Genomic DNA, 18797 nt, shown 5'->3' with positions numbered 1-18797 from the left:
TAGTATATTGGAAAAACTGCATGCCTCTTAGAACTAGATTAATGAAAATGTAATTAAATTTGATAATACTAATGACATGCAGCGATTAATCACAAAAATTTCTTCCACTGACTATGAGATCAGCACTTGGAAAAAAAAAAGACTAGTTAATCACAAGATGAGTAGGAGCTATGTAAAAAGGGAAATGTAAACCCAGCAATGTCAGATAAGTAATTTCAGGAAAGATCTGCAGTACAATGTGTGATTCTGTCAGCCAGTCAAGAGTAAATCAAAGTGGAACAAGTATGGAGAAAAACCACTATGATGATCAGAGTCTGGACAGCCCGTTTTAGAAGAAAATAAAAACACTTGGTGTATTCAGTTTGGCAAAACAAAGAAGGGGAGCCAGGAAAGTTAAAACTAAGGGCCAATGTCAGCATGAGAACAAGTAGGTATAGGCTCAACTCTGCAGTCGGAGTAGAAAACACCAGAACAGCCTCTGACAAGCGTGGCAGGAGCAAAATCAAGTCTAACTTCTTTTAAATGGGGCTGGAGGAGTTTACAGAAGGGATTACACAGTGTGGTTGACTGCAGTGGCAATGAGATTGGATGACCAAGAGATCCCTTCTAGAGGCTTACAGACAATATTCTAACACCATTCCATAAATAAATATTTAGGCCTAACATATAGGAATGCATGCAGCAGTGGTGTCTCCAACACGTAAAGGAATATGGTAGAAAAGGGGAAATGGGAAAGGGTGACAAAATTGAGATGACACCTCAATAAACGGGTTTTATAAAGGAGATGATTAATTAGAGACTGGATGAAAGTGCTAAAATAACTGGAGAAAGGGATATTCTCCCTCTATCTCAAAACACCAAAAACAAAACAATCAGCCAGATTGAAAGGTGGAACTTCTGGAAAAATTGAGATACAAAATACGTTCTTGTAAAATACGTAACTGAGCCGCTGAGTCGATTGTTGTAGGAAGGCACTGGGACAAAAATTAAAATTACCGTTGTACAAAGAAGGAGCATGCATTCATCAATTATGAGAAAATGCCTTTTTACAGTACTTTATGCTAGCATAAAATTCATAAGCAGCAGTAAATTAGTCTCCTCAAATTTTGCACCAGTCTCTTAAAGTATTATGGACCGGAAAGAGCTCTAACACAGTGTGGACAGGCTTTCTCATCCATCAGTCTTTTTAATACAAAATTTCTTATGTTTCCTCTCAGTCAAGCAGAAGTGACTGCTGTCAGAGACAAGGTCCTAGCCTGGATGGTCATGGGTCAGAGCTGGTGTGAATACACACTTCCGCACTTCAGGGACGCATTTCTATACTTTATGTTGTGCCGCTGTTCAGAGGGTAAGTTTGCATGCAGCTTACACCTTTCATAAAGACACTTCCATTGACAGACAGGGAATGAACCTCGCTTTGTTATCTAGTGCTTGGTAATTAACTTCTAACATGTGTCTTCAGAGAAACAAGTGGTTCAGAAACACGGACAAGGTCTGCTCATTCCAGATAAGTGTTCACTTTCCAAAGCACCGTGAATTCTCTCTTTGGCTTTATAGGAATAAGTAGAAGAAAGCTCTCTGTTCATGTCACAGGACATATGTCCCATGCTCCCGACATACAAAGCCAAGTCGACCAACCCCTGTGAAAAGCCTGAGAAGACCAGAGTTTACCCCCTCCTCTGACACAGCCCTGCATCGCCTTCCAAGAGCAAAACAAGAGGGAGGGAACAGAGATATTAAAAGAAACTACATAAACAGGAAAACAACTTCTCTCTGTACTGGGAGAGATCTCCTGGTCAGGGAAGGCCGAGCTTATCAAGTAAGATAGGATCTTCATTCCAGGGAAGAGAAAGGGGGGAGGAAGAGAGGGACATGCTCCATGCACCCTCACCTACCCACAGACCCTACCTGGTTTCTATAGCAGCACAATAGCAGACATTTTTCTCTCTCCACAAGAAAGCCTGAGTAATGCTCAGCAATTATATTAGTCTGCATTTTAATCAGATTTTATCTTCTTTTAAGCTCGCCTTTCCCCCCCCCCCATTTCCTCCTTATGTAATGGTCCCAAACTGTAATTCAAGAAGTGAAAAGCTCAAGGTTTTCTCTTCATTCAGGGCTGCCCATCTGCTGCCAGTATTTTATTGTGTTGGTTTGTGCCCCAACACTACAAGCAGTTGTTCTGCATGCAGAATGATGGTTTGATCTGAAAAAGGGAGAGGGGAAACCCCAATGACAGAATCTCTTTAATTAATACAAGCTCTAATGCTTCATTCAAAAATGTATATGAGAGAGCTTAGCAGAATTTTTGTTTTCCATTTTAGGAATGCCTCAGGATCCGTATTAAGCCCTCTAAAAACTGTGACATTAAAGTGCCATTGCCGGCCTCTCTAACTCTCACCTTGTGTTACAACAGAGCCAGTTTGTCAAGGGGCTAACGCCTGGATTGCGTTAGGAAAGTTGACTGCCAAGCCCTGCTGTGCCAGGCAAACTGTAGGACAATGCTTATTACACTGGCAGAGGAGTGCTGGGGCTGGTACACCTTCTCTCAGTTGTTAAGCAAATGAAGAGCTTTTTGCATATACTGTCTGCAAGTCTAACCTCTGCAGATCGTTTAAGTTCATGGAGTCATCACACAGAAGTTGCATCCCTGAAACTACAGACCGGGAAGGCAGTCTTTCTGCCACCACCTCTCCAGATTTCGGCTGTTGCCTCTGGGCAGGCAGCGACTGGCCCTGCAGCTCTGCTGGTGGGTGCACGTGTCCTGCCGTCCTCAGGGGGGTCAACCAGGATGGCACAAGCCCTCACTGAACAGGGCTTGAACTGACCTTGTTCTGAAGTGGAAAGATACTGAAAGCTTTACATTTCTAATACAACTTCTTTAGCAAGAAGGATGTAAATTCAAGTCATGCCTACATACTACAACAGAAAGTTATGATGAGTGAATGTGTAGGTTGCAAAGTCAAATGCAGAAAATATAGGAAATGCCAGAAATAAGATTGCCTGGGCAACCTTAACTCATCCTCCCACATGCATATGCATTTTCTTACAGTCTTAACTGCATAATGTCATACCATTACCCCGTCTCCTGTCATACAGGCATTCTGTCTTCTATTTGCCCATGGGAACAGAGCACCTTAATATACTTGAAGATTTCGATGTTATTCAGCATTTCTTTTAAATCCTCAATTAATCGGCCTGTGGTGCAACACAGGAAGTATTCCCTTAGTACAGGAATTACTATCATCTCCTTCATAGGCTTGTCATGATGTATAGCAAAGACACATGAAAAAAGTTCAAACTCTAAGTCAAGTAGGCTGCCTAAGTCCGGCATGTACCTGCCACTTACTTAAACTCCTTTCAGTTGCTTCCTCATCTTGAAACACCTCAATGCTTTATACACCCAAGTATTCTGTAGCAAAGTCCCATAGACACACTGCACTGAAGCAGGGACCGCAGCCCTGAAGTTTCTGAGATGAGCAGCTGAACCACCAGGAAGGAGTCCTTCTCTCTCTTTGCCTGAATGAACATTAAATCCCTCAGGGCAGTGGAACAACTCTGAGGGGAAGACTAAGAGAGCCACATCTCAGGCTACACGCTAGACCAGGTGTCTGAGCTTGCTTCTGTAAATGTCACAGACCTGGGGCCAAGGGGTTCCTTGAAACTGGGCAGAAAAGAGGCAACCTGAACATATAGGAAGCAAGCATGACAGTAGAGCATGTTAGGCCGGGTACTTGGCAGGCGACGGTGGTGAGATGGGCGAGAGCTCCCCAGAAATACCAGGCAGAGTCTTCCCACCCATGCTCCAGGTGTAACTGGTGCAGCGAGGGGCTGTGAGAGCAATCGGGGAAGAAATGCCAATTTTACAAGAAGAGAGAAGGAAAGACAGCCTTGCTTAGTTTAGCAAATGGTGCCTGTGAGGGGAGATGATAATTACCTGCTGCCAGCTCACACAAAAGGGATCATGGAGGAGAGGAGAGGAGAGCTCCTTAGGGCAAGGAGCATTTTGTCAGAAGGTTTTCCTTATGAGTGGGCTTTGCAGACCTTAAATGCCTAAAGAAACTAGGCACTCCACTCCTACTGCCTTTCAGTAGGAACTAGATCCACATGCCATTTTAAAAATGCAGTTATTGTTAACAATTCGCAAGTAACAGTTTTTTAAAAAGCCTGCAACTGTACAGATTTCCATAAGAAGCCAGGTGATCCAAAATATTTTGTCAATAATCCAAACTATATAAACAGTAAAAAGGTAACAGGGAAAATTGGGAAGTAAACGATTCCCACTTGGGAAACACTACTAGTAAGCTATATAGCTACACAGATATGCAGGCTACAAGAAGCTGGTTATATTTTACTTCACTGTGTTTCTGTACCATAAATTTCTGTGTTCTGTGTCTGAGGCTAGAGCCCATTGGTGATGCTTTGTGAAGGATGTGTTTTAAGGCATTTAAATGAGCAAGCACTGCTGCCTATGAGGCAGCCTTAACAGCCTTAAAAAATTTTTATTCATCAGAGTTTCAGGATAGTCATTAGCATTCACACAATTATTATGCAGGCAGATGACTACTGATAGGCAGCCAAAAATTGTCAGAGGAATGGCATTCATTTTTATTAGCAAAAAAATGAGACTTCAGAGCTACTGCAACACCCAACATTCTAATAACAATCCATTTTTCAACAATACACTGTTCAGCTGGCTAAACATGCACAAGGATTAAACACAGGAAGCTTAAGAGCAGACTCTGTCAGCTATGTTTGTTTTCTATAAATCCCTTTGTGATGATGATGGACTGTGCCATAACAGAGAAGGATAGTTTAGTGTTATTGTATAGATGACTCATATAGTCTCTATGGTTTGACAAGAGCACAGGTTTTTTTTCTAAATAAAGCAAGTAGTCAGTCCAAAAATAGAAGTAACACTTAGAAGAATGCAGCTCCTGGAGGAATTACAAATTCCATCTACCAAAAACACAGAGGTTGGTATGCTAGGACATCTCTGCTGAGGATATTGTGTGAAAGCCATTAATTCTTCATCTGGAATGTAAATCTATGCCGCCCAAATGGGATTTAAGTATTTCAAGGTAGGACTTCAGTTCCTGGCTGGAACCAGTTTTAACCGGTTGGGCAATTTTCATGGTCATTTTTATATTTGCTTTCTTGCTCAGAGCCCAGAGTTATTTGCCCTGTGCTACCTGCAGCGCTGCGGTGTGGTATGGCTGGAATGGGTCCCCAGGCGAGGAAGGAAATGGGGCCCTGGTCCCGCCAGCCGCCAGCTTTCCTCCTCTCTTCACCCCTGGCAGGGCCTCCCCCCCCAGCAGGCTTCAGGGCAATTGCACTGCTTGCAAAGCTGAAGGGGACACTGCCACTGCAGTGTATGCAATTGCACATTTTAAGGTTTAATGCCATCTTATTAGTAAGAAGAAAAGGAAAGCGTCAAGCCCAGATGGAAGGAGAGCATTTCCACTCATTTCTTATCCTACACCAGAGCACTTTTCCCTTCTCCCTAAAATATTCAGGAACTCTGAAAACAAATGCTCTCATTTACCCCGAATATCCTGGAGATGGGTTTCTGTGGCTGAACTACAACTTACCTTTATCACAGTTGCACTGAATTCTCAAAAACAAACAAACAAAAAAGTCTCAGTTTATGAATACATTAGTCATGTTTCCTTACAGAATGAATTACAGAAATCTCCACCAAATGAGAAAGGAAAATACTAACAGAGAACAACTTATTTCCTAGCTTCTAGCTAGATGCTGGTAGGGGTAAGAGCCTAGGACAGGCTGTGCCCGAGTGCCTCGTGCACTGATGCACCACAGTCCAGGATGAGCTTTATCCAACTGCCTAGAAATCATTTGTCATTCAAGCCAGGCTGAAACTACATCCTGAGGGGAAGTTTCTATTCACGCTGGCCAGAATAAAGCCCATCGGTACTAATGCTTGTCGGACACAGGTGAAAATGTGAAAGAAAACCTGTGCTTAAACTACTTCCACTGAGAAAGGTCCCTCTCCTGGGTGCACGCTGGGGTGGCAGGTTTGCCGAGAGGGACGAGTGTGATGACAAGGGAGCAAGCCAGCTGGCTAAAGGCAGAGACTTCCTATCTGGCTTTGTTGCAAGTAGGTTTAATGTGGGCTTTCGTTAATTGCTGTTGTCCGGGAGTCACACTGTTACAGGACAGCTGCAGAAGGAGTGCAAATACAGCACAGCAATTGCCCCCTGTCTGGATGGGATGGACAGCTTGGACTGGAGGCAGCCTTACACATACCAGCAGGTGACTGGGCTTTTCCAAGGCTCTCATTAGTGGACAAGCCACCATTTAGGGAGTAGGACTGAGCTTGGTTTTGCTGTTACAAAACATAAAAACCCCTGCAATATAACCTAAACAACCAAGACAGCCAGTGGCTCATCTTCATTTCCATGTTGCTCCTGCTTAGACCTAATGACAACTGTCTATGTTTTTTTCCAGGAACGCTTTCCTGTGCTTGGAGCAGGTTGCAGAGTGATGACTTCAGTGCCACTTAGCTACCAGTGGGCTCCCTCTGACCTTAGGACTTCTCTGCCTTTTTATATTAACTGGCAAAGGGAGGACTGGAGCTACAGTCTCCATTAAATGTCAACTTGAAACATGCTGCACTTTATATTTAAGATGAAGGGGCATTTAAATGCAAAGTACTACCCTTTGTTCATTAAAGTATGTAGGAAAATGCTACATTATATGCTACTGTACTACTGATGCAGTGTGTATTTTTGCTACAGGTTTAGTTCTACCTCTGTTGATATTACTAACAAAGCTTACTTTAATTTTCATGGTATGGGAATAGAATTATTCACTACAAAATGCATTCACATAGTCTGAAGTTGGACAAAAAAATAGTGTCTTGAAAGTCTGGTAAAATTTATGCTTTTTCACAGTTGCATTTCTAAACCAGATTCTTTTCTTTTAATTTGAAAAAGAATTCTGACCAAGACTGACTTGTAACTCAAGATATGATTTTAAATTGCTGAGATGAATACTAAGTATCAGCATTAAGCTAGCTATAAAGCAAGCTATATACTTGCTAAAAGCATATAGAAAAATTTGTGTGATAAGTCAGGCTTAAGAGCAATTCCAACTACAATCAACTACTGGAAAATTAAACAATGTTGACATTTAATATGCGTTGGGTTTTTACTGCATTCTAGACAAAGAATCACTGTATCTGCAGGTCTAACTACAAACAATAGTAATTCTCCCCAGTAGTTATTGTCAGCATCTCTCCTGAATTCCTGTGGGCATGAAAGGGAATAGGTTTTACGGAAAAATAATTAGGAGAACCAAATGAGGTATTATTCCAGCCATACTACTTAGCTGTAGGTGTAGACAACAGCTGACTCACTGCTTAGAATCACACATTCTCTCACATCTTGGCATCTGAAATAGCTGAAACATCACAAACTGATAACAGGATTTCTAACTGAGGAGTAGAAGTATTTTGCATTAATATTACATACAGTCATGAATAAAACATTAACACGTAACTAGAATGTTTTTCACTTGTATCTGAGCAGTAACTGCAACCTCAGCTGTTTCAAAATATGTATTCTTTCAAAATACCAGAAGGCAGTTGTACATAAAGGATTCATTCTCTTCTGGTGTATGAATCAGCTATGAAAGAACTGAAGTTGCAATTCACTCTCCTGTCCGCTCAGCAAGCAGTACAACTACATTATTACTGATTTGGGACAGATTGTAATGTTATAATTAACTCTGAGATAAAAACTCCTGGAAAAAATCAGTGTTCAGTAAAAATATTCTGGGGAAAAAAGAAAAACTGGCTGAGACTACAATAGAGCATAATTTTCTCTAACTCTACTCATACAGTATTTTCTAAACCAACATTTACATTTATTAATGAATGTCCCACTTTCTTTGACTAGCAAATCACTTGCAGAAGTAGAAACCTTTGTTCAAAGTTATAATAAGAGATTGCATTTACAGAAAGAGACAGTTTTTTCAAGACTCTCTGGAAGCTGTACAGCAGCTCATCTATGCCAGTTTAGCTTACAATTTTTCCTAGCACTAGAACAGACTGTCCTTTAGCTGGCAAAGTAGTACTAAGCAATGATATTTTATTTATCATGTCTTATTGTTTTAAATAAAATATAAAGGCAAATTATGCGAGTCCTGGTTTGTGTTTCAGGCTTGTAGTTCCACTTGAACTTGAAAAAGCACCCAACATATTTTCAGGGAAAAGGTCTTCAAATATGAGAAAAGAAGCATGCAACAAGTAGAGAATGGAAAGCAAATTCTGCAAAAGAAGCGAAAATGAATTGCAGCCAGCACCTGGGATGGGGAGAGAGATAGACACTGCAGGCAGGCGGGATATAGAGTCCATGGTAGTACTCTGGGAAATGAGGGATCTGGGAAGAATGCATTCACCCTATAATATTTTGCAGTCCATAATGCGTAGGTTTCTTAAATGGAGCCATACCGCTGTGTTCTGCAGGTAGTTGCTTCGATTGTTACATCCTGAGTTTTGTCAGTCACCAAGAGCTACAGCAATGATATGCAGCAATATTGATGTGCTGAGAGATGAGCCCTGCTGCCAGCCCCACCTCCCAGCTCTGCTGGTGACTTGACTCCTGCGGTCCAAGCAGCAGAAGGCAATGCAGACACAATTCATCTGCCTCAGAAAACAGATTCGCTGTCTCCCTGAGCAGAGAGGTGTATGGGCAGCCAAAGGTGGAAGTGGGAGATCAGAAGAGTTAAGAAACCTTTCTCTTTGCTCAGTTCAGCCCAGTCTCAGCGCACAGCCAGATCTGAAGCTTACTGACATCACTAGGGTTGCTGGAGCTCGGTGGCTTTGGCTCAGGGCCTCCAGGAGGTGAGTGCCTCCCTAGACCCGAGGTGCCCAAAGCTGACTTGTCTGAGTGCCACCACTGATAGCAGTAGGTACCAAGATGTAAAGAGACAGCGGACACCTCCAACAGCAGTGATCGCGGGCCTGCCTCTGGTCACACCTCAGGATGAAGCATGTCCCAATCCCCTCACTCCGTCCTTGTGCCACCCACCCTAACACCGAGCCAAGTCCAACCAGACTCCATGCCTTACCCCACCGCCACCGTCCTGTCCCATACAAACTCATACACCGAGCCCAGCCCTTGCATGTGTCTGCCTGCCCCTGCCCCATGCCTCGAGCTGTCTTTTGGCATCCCTCGCCAAAAGTGCGGCTCCCACGTTGGCGGCACTCCTGCAGGCCTCTGTGCCAGGCCACCCTCACGTCTGGGGGCTTGCCAGGCAAGAAGCCAGAGCCTCCCCTGGCCCCCGCTAGTGCTGACAGGACACCCAAGACAGCCGCTGGCTGCCGCCCCAGAGGTGCAGAGAGAAGAGCAGAGCCAGCTCCGGGTTTGGGTGTGCACCAGGTCATGGTCTCACCGGTGGAATGGGCACTGGCACGCAGCGGTGATGCTGTACGAGAGATGAAGTGGCCTGGGTCTGAGGTTAGGAAGCCCTGTGTCTCAGGACAAGTTAGTCTGTTCACTCTCACAAGGGTTTGTTTTTTTTTTCCCCTCAATGTCTTTGCACATATTTTCACCTGGCTAGTTGCCATAAAGGTCTGTCATCATGCAAGAAACTGCTGGTTGCTTGTAGGTGAAATCTGTGGCTTCAAGCACGGCTTTGTTGGGGGACGTATGAGAAAACATAAGCATTGTGGGTGTGCGGGGCTGTTGAGGCTCCCAGGGAGAGACTGCCAGCGCGGGTGACAAGGATGGATACCGAACACGTGCAATTTACATTTCATCATGTATTACTGGAGGACATATACTTCACGTCTAGAAAATGAAGCTGTTATTACAAGATGAAAATCCATACACTACGAGGCTTGTTTTTGGCCTCGCTGCAAGGCTGTGCTCTCAGGAGCGGAGCTGTTGTGAAGCAGTAAGGGACACGCTCTGATTCACTGTGCGATCCAGCAACAGCTTCCAAACCGTGGAACAGTTGTTTTTCTTACAGTCACCGAATGGCTTTTGTTCGCCTGCCAAATTCAGCTGACTTGTCCTGCCTTGCAGCCCTTTGGGAAGAAAGAGCAGACCCAACTGGCACACGCTGTAGTCACAACTAAGGCAAGCTCCTCCAAGCTCAGACATACTTCAGCCCATGGAGAAGACAAACTGTGGGTAAAGATATACAGTATCTTTTGAGGAGACAAATGGAAGCAATATGTGCTGTATCAAGTACTAGTGGGCTATGTTTTTGTGATACATACTGTTTTTTTTGAGAGAGACAGACTAAGATTAGCAGGACTCTGCAAAAAACCCCAAACAAGACCACTGATACAAGAACCATATGAGCTCTTGGATCAGCCCCATTGCCCTGGGAGGTTTCTTTGGCCTCCTCCTAATGCCTTTCTACATACTTGCTTCTTGGAGTCCCCAGTATTCAGTCAGTTTTACCAAGAGAAAACATGCTATACACAAAAATATTATTAGGAAAAAAAAATGGTACATGTAGCTGATTTCCTAATTGCAGGAAAATCAAGAAATAACTTTATGCATAGTTCAAGAAGCTTCTTTCCTATTTTTCTTCCCCCTTCCCATCCTCCAAGTCTGCTGATAGATATTTTGGGGTGTATAAATTTTGGCCACAGAGTGTGCATCTCTAAAACATGCTCTGCTTTTCACCTAGCTATAAAACATGTAGTTAGCCCTCTCCAATGGACCACAAATATCAAAACATCCACCTAGCTGTTTGCTGTAATGCTGTATTACTTCCAGTTCTGAATTATATCAAAAGCAAGCTGAATTGCCTGGCTCCTCATTTACCCCATCTCTGGAATGAGAAAATAATGTTTCCCATCATCATCAAGTACTCTAAGGTGGGTGGATGAAGAGCACTATCAAGGTGTGATGCATTGTTAGTAAAACAGTGGCTTGCAAAAAAATGTGCAGGTGCTTTCGGTATGCAAGGGAGACCAGGTTGTGCTGGCAAAGGATGAAAGTTGGGGGAGCTTTCTGGGAGTGAAGTCCCATGATTCCCTAGCAGGGATTAACTTCTGTCAACTTGGCAAGATGGCAATGCGACCATTGACTGCTGAGTCGAAGATGAGGTAAAAAGCCTGGAGGCTCTGCCCCCCTGTTGTGTCAGTGCTGCTCCTCTCCTGGGGGATGGCCAAAGCAGCTTCAGGAGGACCTCCATAGGACTGTCTGTGGCCCACAGAGCTTCACAAGGACTTTGCTATCTGCCAGAGTCAGTAGGAAGGATGATGCTTTTATATCCAACCATGGTCACATTCAAAAAGATGTAGGGTCACATGATGATCTTGGTTGCATGAACACTGATGCTGTGAAGTTTCTTAGACCCTGCTTTACTAAGACACTTAAGGGTGGTGATGCTTAGAAACACAGGTCAACTCTTTGGGTGCAGATGTTCAGTGCATTTCTTTCTCTTCAGAGGGCAGAGTGTTGGAGACTGCCTATGACTGCCCATGACTGCCTAGAGGTTGAAGTGCTCATCTAGAAAGCAGGAGACCTATATTCAGTACTCTCCTCAGCCTAAGATGATTCAAAGACATGTCTTGCTCCCTCCAGGAGTCTCCTTCAGCCACTGGACTGCATACTTCTATGGAGACAGGGCATTCCCTGCCTCTTTTCTCAAAGCGGAGTGATAGAAAAGAAACGAGCTTCAGAGGGCCAGAGAGAGAGAGAACAAGCAAGAAAGCACCTCTCTATGTTGCCCACTAATGTGGGCATTCAGCTGAAGGAATGAGGCATTGGCTCCAGTCCTTCCAGAAGAGCTTAAATATTTTTATCCAGTCCATTATAGCACTAAATATTCAGGGGCGGTGGGAACAACTGTACTTGTTATTTTATGAAATGCCGACATCTTCACTCTAAAGTTACTTGACAACTATTGGCATTTGCTAACTCTGAATTGTAAGAGGAGTTTAAGAGCTGTATACTTTCATCCCAGCTGTGAGAATAATTAACATGAACAGACCCCCTCTTGAAAAATAAAAGGTTTCTCGAGTAAACCAATCCAATAACTGTTGCTAGAATGCCATATCCTATATGAGCAGAGACAAACCAATGATTCATTAATACTTCTAGCTGGAAAGGTAGGGGCTGTTATCCTGTTGATGAATGTAACCTCCTATCTCTCATTAGAGCACAGACTGGAAGTAAGCCCAAGTCAACCTTTATTATTATGATGAGTCATATGCACTGTGGCAACTGTTCAGACCTCCCTGGAGCCCTCTTGGGCTACGTGAAGTAAGGGGCAGTCCAAAGACCTGATAGCCTCACAGAGCAGTCCTGTTCTCTGACTATTAGAATCACAGGTAAGCTCTGCAGTCTTAACCGGGGCTCAAAAATTGCCAACTCAGCAGCAGGGCAGCCTAACAATAACCAGCCTGGGGGGGTGGTGGTGGATTTGTTAAGGTCATGAACAAGTGCATGCATTTCCTGGCATTCATTTTCTCCACGCTGCTGGCTCTGCTTTTGAGAACAGCAGGGGATAGAGGCTGACAATGATCCAAATCTCTGAAATGCTCAGAGAGGGAGTGAAGGTCAAGTTCAATTACTTCTTAATTGATAAGCAGGGAGCCAATAGTGAGGATATGGGGACAGGGCAACATGCCTGCGTGTGTCCTGCACCCCAGGCTTGCTGCTAATGCTGGCCTGTCTGCCAGAGATGTTTAATGCTGTTCCAGCCCATTTTTGTAGGCCGACGCTTTGTTACTCATTATCAGGTTTCTCATTAAAAGGACAGCATCAGGTTTTACTCTTTAATCCATTTTCTGGGTACCGAGAATGTCCCTAGATATTAACCCCATAGGAACTACGCCACTTGTACCCTAAAGTCTGCCTTGTACCTGAAAACTGAGAAATGCCACCTCAAAAATAATTCAGTTAAACAAGATAAAAGTTATACAGAATAAAAGGTATTTGTACTTCTTTCCAAACATCACTGTATACCCAGGATATTAGAACCCTGCACAAAGATTAAGTTTTATATCAGATCTTGAACAGAAGTAAAAATGCTTTAAAAAGCTATGTTCAGTGGAAAGGAAGATTACACTCCAGTAAAACTAAAAGTAAACATTTTGCAAGGGCAGGCAACAATAAGGTAGCTCATCTTTTAGAACTAACCTTTTGTCCTCTGAGATCTACAGCTTAGTGTCGTGGGCAAAGAAAAGCATGGAATAGTGAAAATCAATGAAAATTTTATCACTTAGTAGTCACTGAGTTAGACCAATGTTGTACATTTTGAAAATATCTTCAGAAGCTTATTGCTTAAGCAAAAGTAATAAAGCAGGTTAAAAATCCAAGCAACCCAACAATGTCTCAAAACCACATTACAGAAATTAACGTGCTAACTCTGGAAGCTGTTGAGGTTGAACTTGCAGGGCATGAAGTAGCCACAAAACCCTTTGAGATCACCATCTTTTTAGGTTAGACCCATTATTTTTAGTAATTCCTACTTCATTTATAATTTTGTTAATCACTACAAGACAGCTTGAATGCAAAGGAGAACTAGGAGCTGGGGGAACTTGTAAGACAAATTCCTGGCTGACAACAGATTCTAAAATGAGCAAGCAGCAAAAGTAGGGAATGAGGTCAGACTGCCCAGTCCCACTACCTTACTAGCTTGTTGGGATGGGGAGAGGAGCAAACACTGGTAAAGATGAAAAGTACTTGTAACTTAGTATTAAAGTGTTCAGTAGCTGCTCTGCCAACTTTGATGTAATACTGAAGTTTTAAAGCATATAAAGAAAGACTTTTTAAAGAAATGTGATCCCAAAGCCTCAGAAACTGCCCCCACATAAAAGAGAGAGGTAAAATAACATAGTAATACTGCAGTTACAAAATGCTAGGAGGAAAATTACAGGCAATTTCAGTCCCGTTGCTATTTTCTTTACTGCTTTGAAGGAATGCAGTAGATTACCTGCATTAGAGAGGCAGGCTTAGAAAATGGTTCTCTTTTACAGGCTGCTACAGTCTCAAGGGCTTTAATGCCTTTGGAAATGTCTACACAGCAAAATAAAGGACACAAAATAGCATGGTAAACCTCAACAAGCTTTTATCTTGCTATTACAGATAACAATAGCGGCAAAAACATAGCAGGTAGAAAGGATTTTCCACACCAGCATGTGTCTGTAACATCCATATAGAGCCCCAGGGTGGTTTATATTTGGGTTGCTAGTTTGTGCTCCAGTCTGTGTCAGTCCATCTTGTGTTGTGTAGGCATGTTTTCTGCCTTACAGGCAGTAGACTCAAATGATAACGATGCCTAATTAATGGAGCTCCCCCTCACCTAACTGAAATCTGAGCAGGCTAGGGACAAAGCTGATGATTGCATGCAACATCAAATGGTATCACAGACAGTCAGCAGAAGGTTCATTTTGCATATCACATCTGGTTTAGCTGTGATACCAAGAGAACGGGACCTGTTAAGAAAGATCTGCAGGGAGGAAAGTTCTCAGAACACAAAGACCCATCTAGCTCCCTGACTAGTACTTATTGGATATTTGGCAGCTTGTGTCTCTATGGGTGATGTCTGAATACCAAACCATTTGGGGAATGATTGGATACAACAAGACCAGAAATGGTCAGTGAAACTGTTTTTCTTTAGACTGTCTCAAATCCAGCCTAGTAAGTAGTGACCAGAATGTCCAGTTAATATCTCCTGCCTATTGTTTAATTTATTTTTAAACAATCATCATTAAGGCTATTATTTGCACTGTGGCAGGTGCTGTACAAATAGGGCAAAGCAATAGGGGAGCCTGGTGTAAGGGGAGGAATGAAGTGGATGCCAGTAATTTAGGTTAACAGGCACTTGAACAGGCTTTGAACAAGGAAGCAAGGCACAAAATGGCATATCAGTAACACCAGAAGCGGCAGCTTGCTGTGTCCATGCCTTGCCAGTCCAGTAGCTATCACTTACCTGACAATTATACAAGATCCAACTCAAGTTCATCACTGTCAACATAACTCACTGCAACACTGAATCATTGCACTCCTTGCCCCTTTCCACACCAATACCAATCATCTGTATGTTGAGTCCCTTCAGGAACTGCACTTTATACATCACTAATCAGAGCTAGTTGGAAAAAAATGGTTTTTTCTCCACTGAAAAATAAGCTCTTTCCATCAAAAATCTAACCTATATACCTTTCTTCCATTTCTGAGATACAGCTTGTCCAAAGGAAAAAAAAAAAAATGTTGAGGAAAATGTTAAACTGGTTTCTTTCTACTTTATATAGTTGAAAATGATCTGATCAGGAAAAAGATTCTGATCTGCTAGTAAGGCCATTGACTGATTTAAGTAAAATTTCCAATCAAGTTGCAGAACACAAGAGAAAAGAGTCTTATCTTATCCCACTTGTTCCAGCTGCTTGCCATTGCAATGGCATGTTTAGCCTGCGGTCATCTCAATGCAGAAAAAACATACCAAGCTAACCTGGATACTAGAAATGTGCCAACCCAAAACTCAGGGTAGGTTAGTTTATCCAAGAGATAAGGTACATGTCTGTGACTGTGACAGACACACCTTAAGTTGTGTCTGTGTAAGTCAGTCACTTTACAAGGATGCAATACATCTATATTAATTGCTTTCTGTTGATAACCTCACTAGTGTGCGTTTTTCTAAAGAAAAAGCATGCAAACTTTCCAGTTGAGAAATAACCTCTGCTTTTCCTTTTACAATAGCAGTAAAAGGGACCCAACAAGGTCACATAGTCCAACCCCACCACCCCCACCCCAGGCAGGAACAACTAAATTTAAACCATCTATCACAGGAACTGCTTACTATACTTTTCTTGTCTGCTCACACATTCTTTTTAAGCCAACCTTAACTTTTCTCTTTCAATTAAAAGAGGATGGATGATATCTTTCTTGCTCAATAGACTTCCTGCTGTTTCGCACTCTCTCTGTGTTGTTTTTGCTGGATATTTTTCAAAGTCAAATGCCCTTCCTAGAAATCTGGGCACCTTGTTGTTGGAGATAAAACTGCTGTTGGAGTTTGCTATTGACTAATGTGTGTAGACTGGGATTGATGTCATTTTTGTAAGAAAAGCAAGTGCTTGCAGGAAAAGAATGGGAATATATATTATTGTGGACATTGAGATGTGCATTATGGAGATGGTATGTTTTCTGTTTCTTGTCTGATAGTTTCCTTGATTTTCTGGGACAGATTCTTAGCTTGTATAAACACAATTTCAAGTAGGACTGACCCATGCCAGTTTACGCTAAGCAATAAGCTGGCTCTTGGTCTTGACAGTGTACTTGAGCAACCTCAGATGAGAATTCACAACATTTCTCTGTGGCTCCAGCTGCACTGTACATGATGGTGTTTACCAAGAAAAAAATATAAACCTGAGGGAAAACACAGATTTTTTTCTAATACGTGCTACTGAGAAAACAGCAAAGATCCCTTTTTTGAAATAGAGATTTTACGTACAAAATGCTATGTCTCAAAGATATATATTAGCCAAAATGCTATGCTCTGATGGAACACAGAAAAGTACAGACCATGAGAAATCAGCTTTGATCAACAAATGTAGCCTAAACACAGTTATGACATAATTATGTCTCTACCATTCTCTGCTGCAAAGACTGTAGAGTTGTGGAAAGCCCTGGAATAGTAAGGGCATGAATATAAAATAGCTATTTTCTCATATTTCAAGTGATGCAGAAAGAAGTAACAGTCTATCCATTTTCACTGTGCAGCTTTTTAGTGTTCCTGAGCTGGAAAAAAAGGAAGTCTCCTGCCCATTTTTGACTCGTATGTATTAAACTAATTACTCTGCTTTTTAACAAGGGGAACTTTGTTCTCATAATTTCCAAGTTTCATTCCAACCCCTGCAGCTAATCATGACCACGGTCACTGATAATGAGTAGTAAATTGTTACAGTCCTCAGACCCTGATAGGTACATTCCAGCCTGCATCATGTAGCCCTGCTTCTCTATACATTATTGTTCACAGATGGTAGCTGTCAAACTCTGTCAACTTCATATACACATTCAGAGAGTCACATCCGCATTCCTGGAATTTATGACTGCACAGCCCTCACCTTCTAAGGCCCTTAATTCAATAACATGTCACGTCCCTTCAGTCTCACCCTGCTTTAAAATACTTTCACCCACTTACAGGCCTTCCATTTAGAAAAAAACCCTCTACTGAGTTATTACAATGTAAATATTTTAATAGAATGGGGGGGCTGGGGGGGGAGCCTATCTGGCTTTAAACAGCCCCATTATTACGTTAAGATTGATGGTCAGGAGCTAATGGAGCATTTGCTTTAAAAGTTTATTTAACTACAGGGAAAGTGGATATAGATATGTGTATCTATTGACTGCCACATCACTGAGTCTTTGGGTAACAGTACATAATATAAAGAGATATTTGTAGGGGCTTCATTGTCAAAAGGGTATTATTTAGTTCAACTTTGTCTAATATTTAAACTCTAAGCAAAATAAAAAAAAGGTATGAATAATTTCCATTTCATTTTAAAAGGACTTCTTTTTAAATGAGTAAATATTAGACTTCAAAGATTGATGCCTGAGGACACTGTCACTAATAACATGAATGAAAAAGGAGAAATTCCTTGTTTTGCCCGAACTGAGAAAATGAAGTGCAAATAAGTAAACAAGGCAAGTAAAGCATAACAAATAATTTAAAAGACATTTTTACTTTTCCTGCCTAACAATGCAAAGATGTTACCAGTAACTCAGAGACCATACTTGCTGCTTGTATCCCCCCCTCCTCACCGGGCTTTTCTAGCCAAGATCCTGTTGGCTCAGGAAAGGAAATCTGTAGAAGCACCTTTCCAGAGCTTTTGCACTTTCAAACTGGCCTTGTCTCTAGTTCACCCAAGGGCATCTTCCAGAAAGGACTCAAGCAAGCTGCAGTAGTGGTCTGCAGGCTGACCACATCTCAGAGCTGGACACGAATCAGCCAGAGCTCTCTGAGCTGGATCTGCCCTTACATTTCTCATCTCTGAGCTACTCAAAGAGACAGCAAGTCATTAAAACTGAAGGAAGCTGGATTTTACTAGGACGTGCACTATAAATACTTCTTAAAGACAGAAAATTCAAACTGCCCACATGGCTGATATCAGAAATTAAAATCATTGGTACATAACTCTCCCCTGTCCCACTGTGTCCTTAAAGACAAGCCCTTACTTAAAGGCTTGGGTTTTTTTTTAATTTCACCTCTTCTACAAATTAAAAACACCCAAGCACCACCCTGCTGACACCCGTGTGAGCGACTTGGCAGGAGTGCATGCCCTGTGAACAGCAAACAACGTTTCACCACTAACTCAGCAACCACACTGGCTGTGTTAGAAATTAAGGTAGTCTCATGCTGTGAACAAACTGAACTGAGTTTTCCTCCTACATGTCTTTCAGGCAAAAGTAATCCAGTTTCTATTCATGAATAATGCAGTAGGACATAGCTGATCTTGGAGAAACACTTCAATCACACCCCCACACCCTCAGTAAGAGGAGAACTATGAGTAATCTGATAGGGGTTACTCTGAAATTCAGTTGCAATGCTGGAGTCTCCCTCCCCTCATTAACCTTTTCAAAAGAACCCTAAGACTCTCACCAGCGTCCCTAGTGGGAACTGGTGCCACCATTAAAGGTATGTAGCCCACATGCTATGTCACATTTATGGCCATCTCCTCTGCTGCTAATATCACTGTGAACTCATTGTTGCAGCAGTGATGTATAAGCCAGATGAAAGCTTTGTGAGGCTATAATTTATCCAGAGCTGGATGTTCTGAGACCGCAGCGGTGGTGACCTTGAGATCATGTCAC

The sequence above is a fragment of the Buteo buteo genome, chromosome 1 (assembly GCF_964188355.1).
Source record: "Buteo buteo chromosome 1, bButBut1.hap1.1, whole genome shotgun sequence".
Classification (NCBI taxonomy): Eukaryota; Metazoa; Chordata; class Aves; order Accipitriformes; family Accipitridae; genus Buteo; species Buteo buteo.
Note: the sequence above shows the minus strand (reverse complement) of the source record.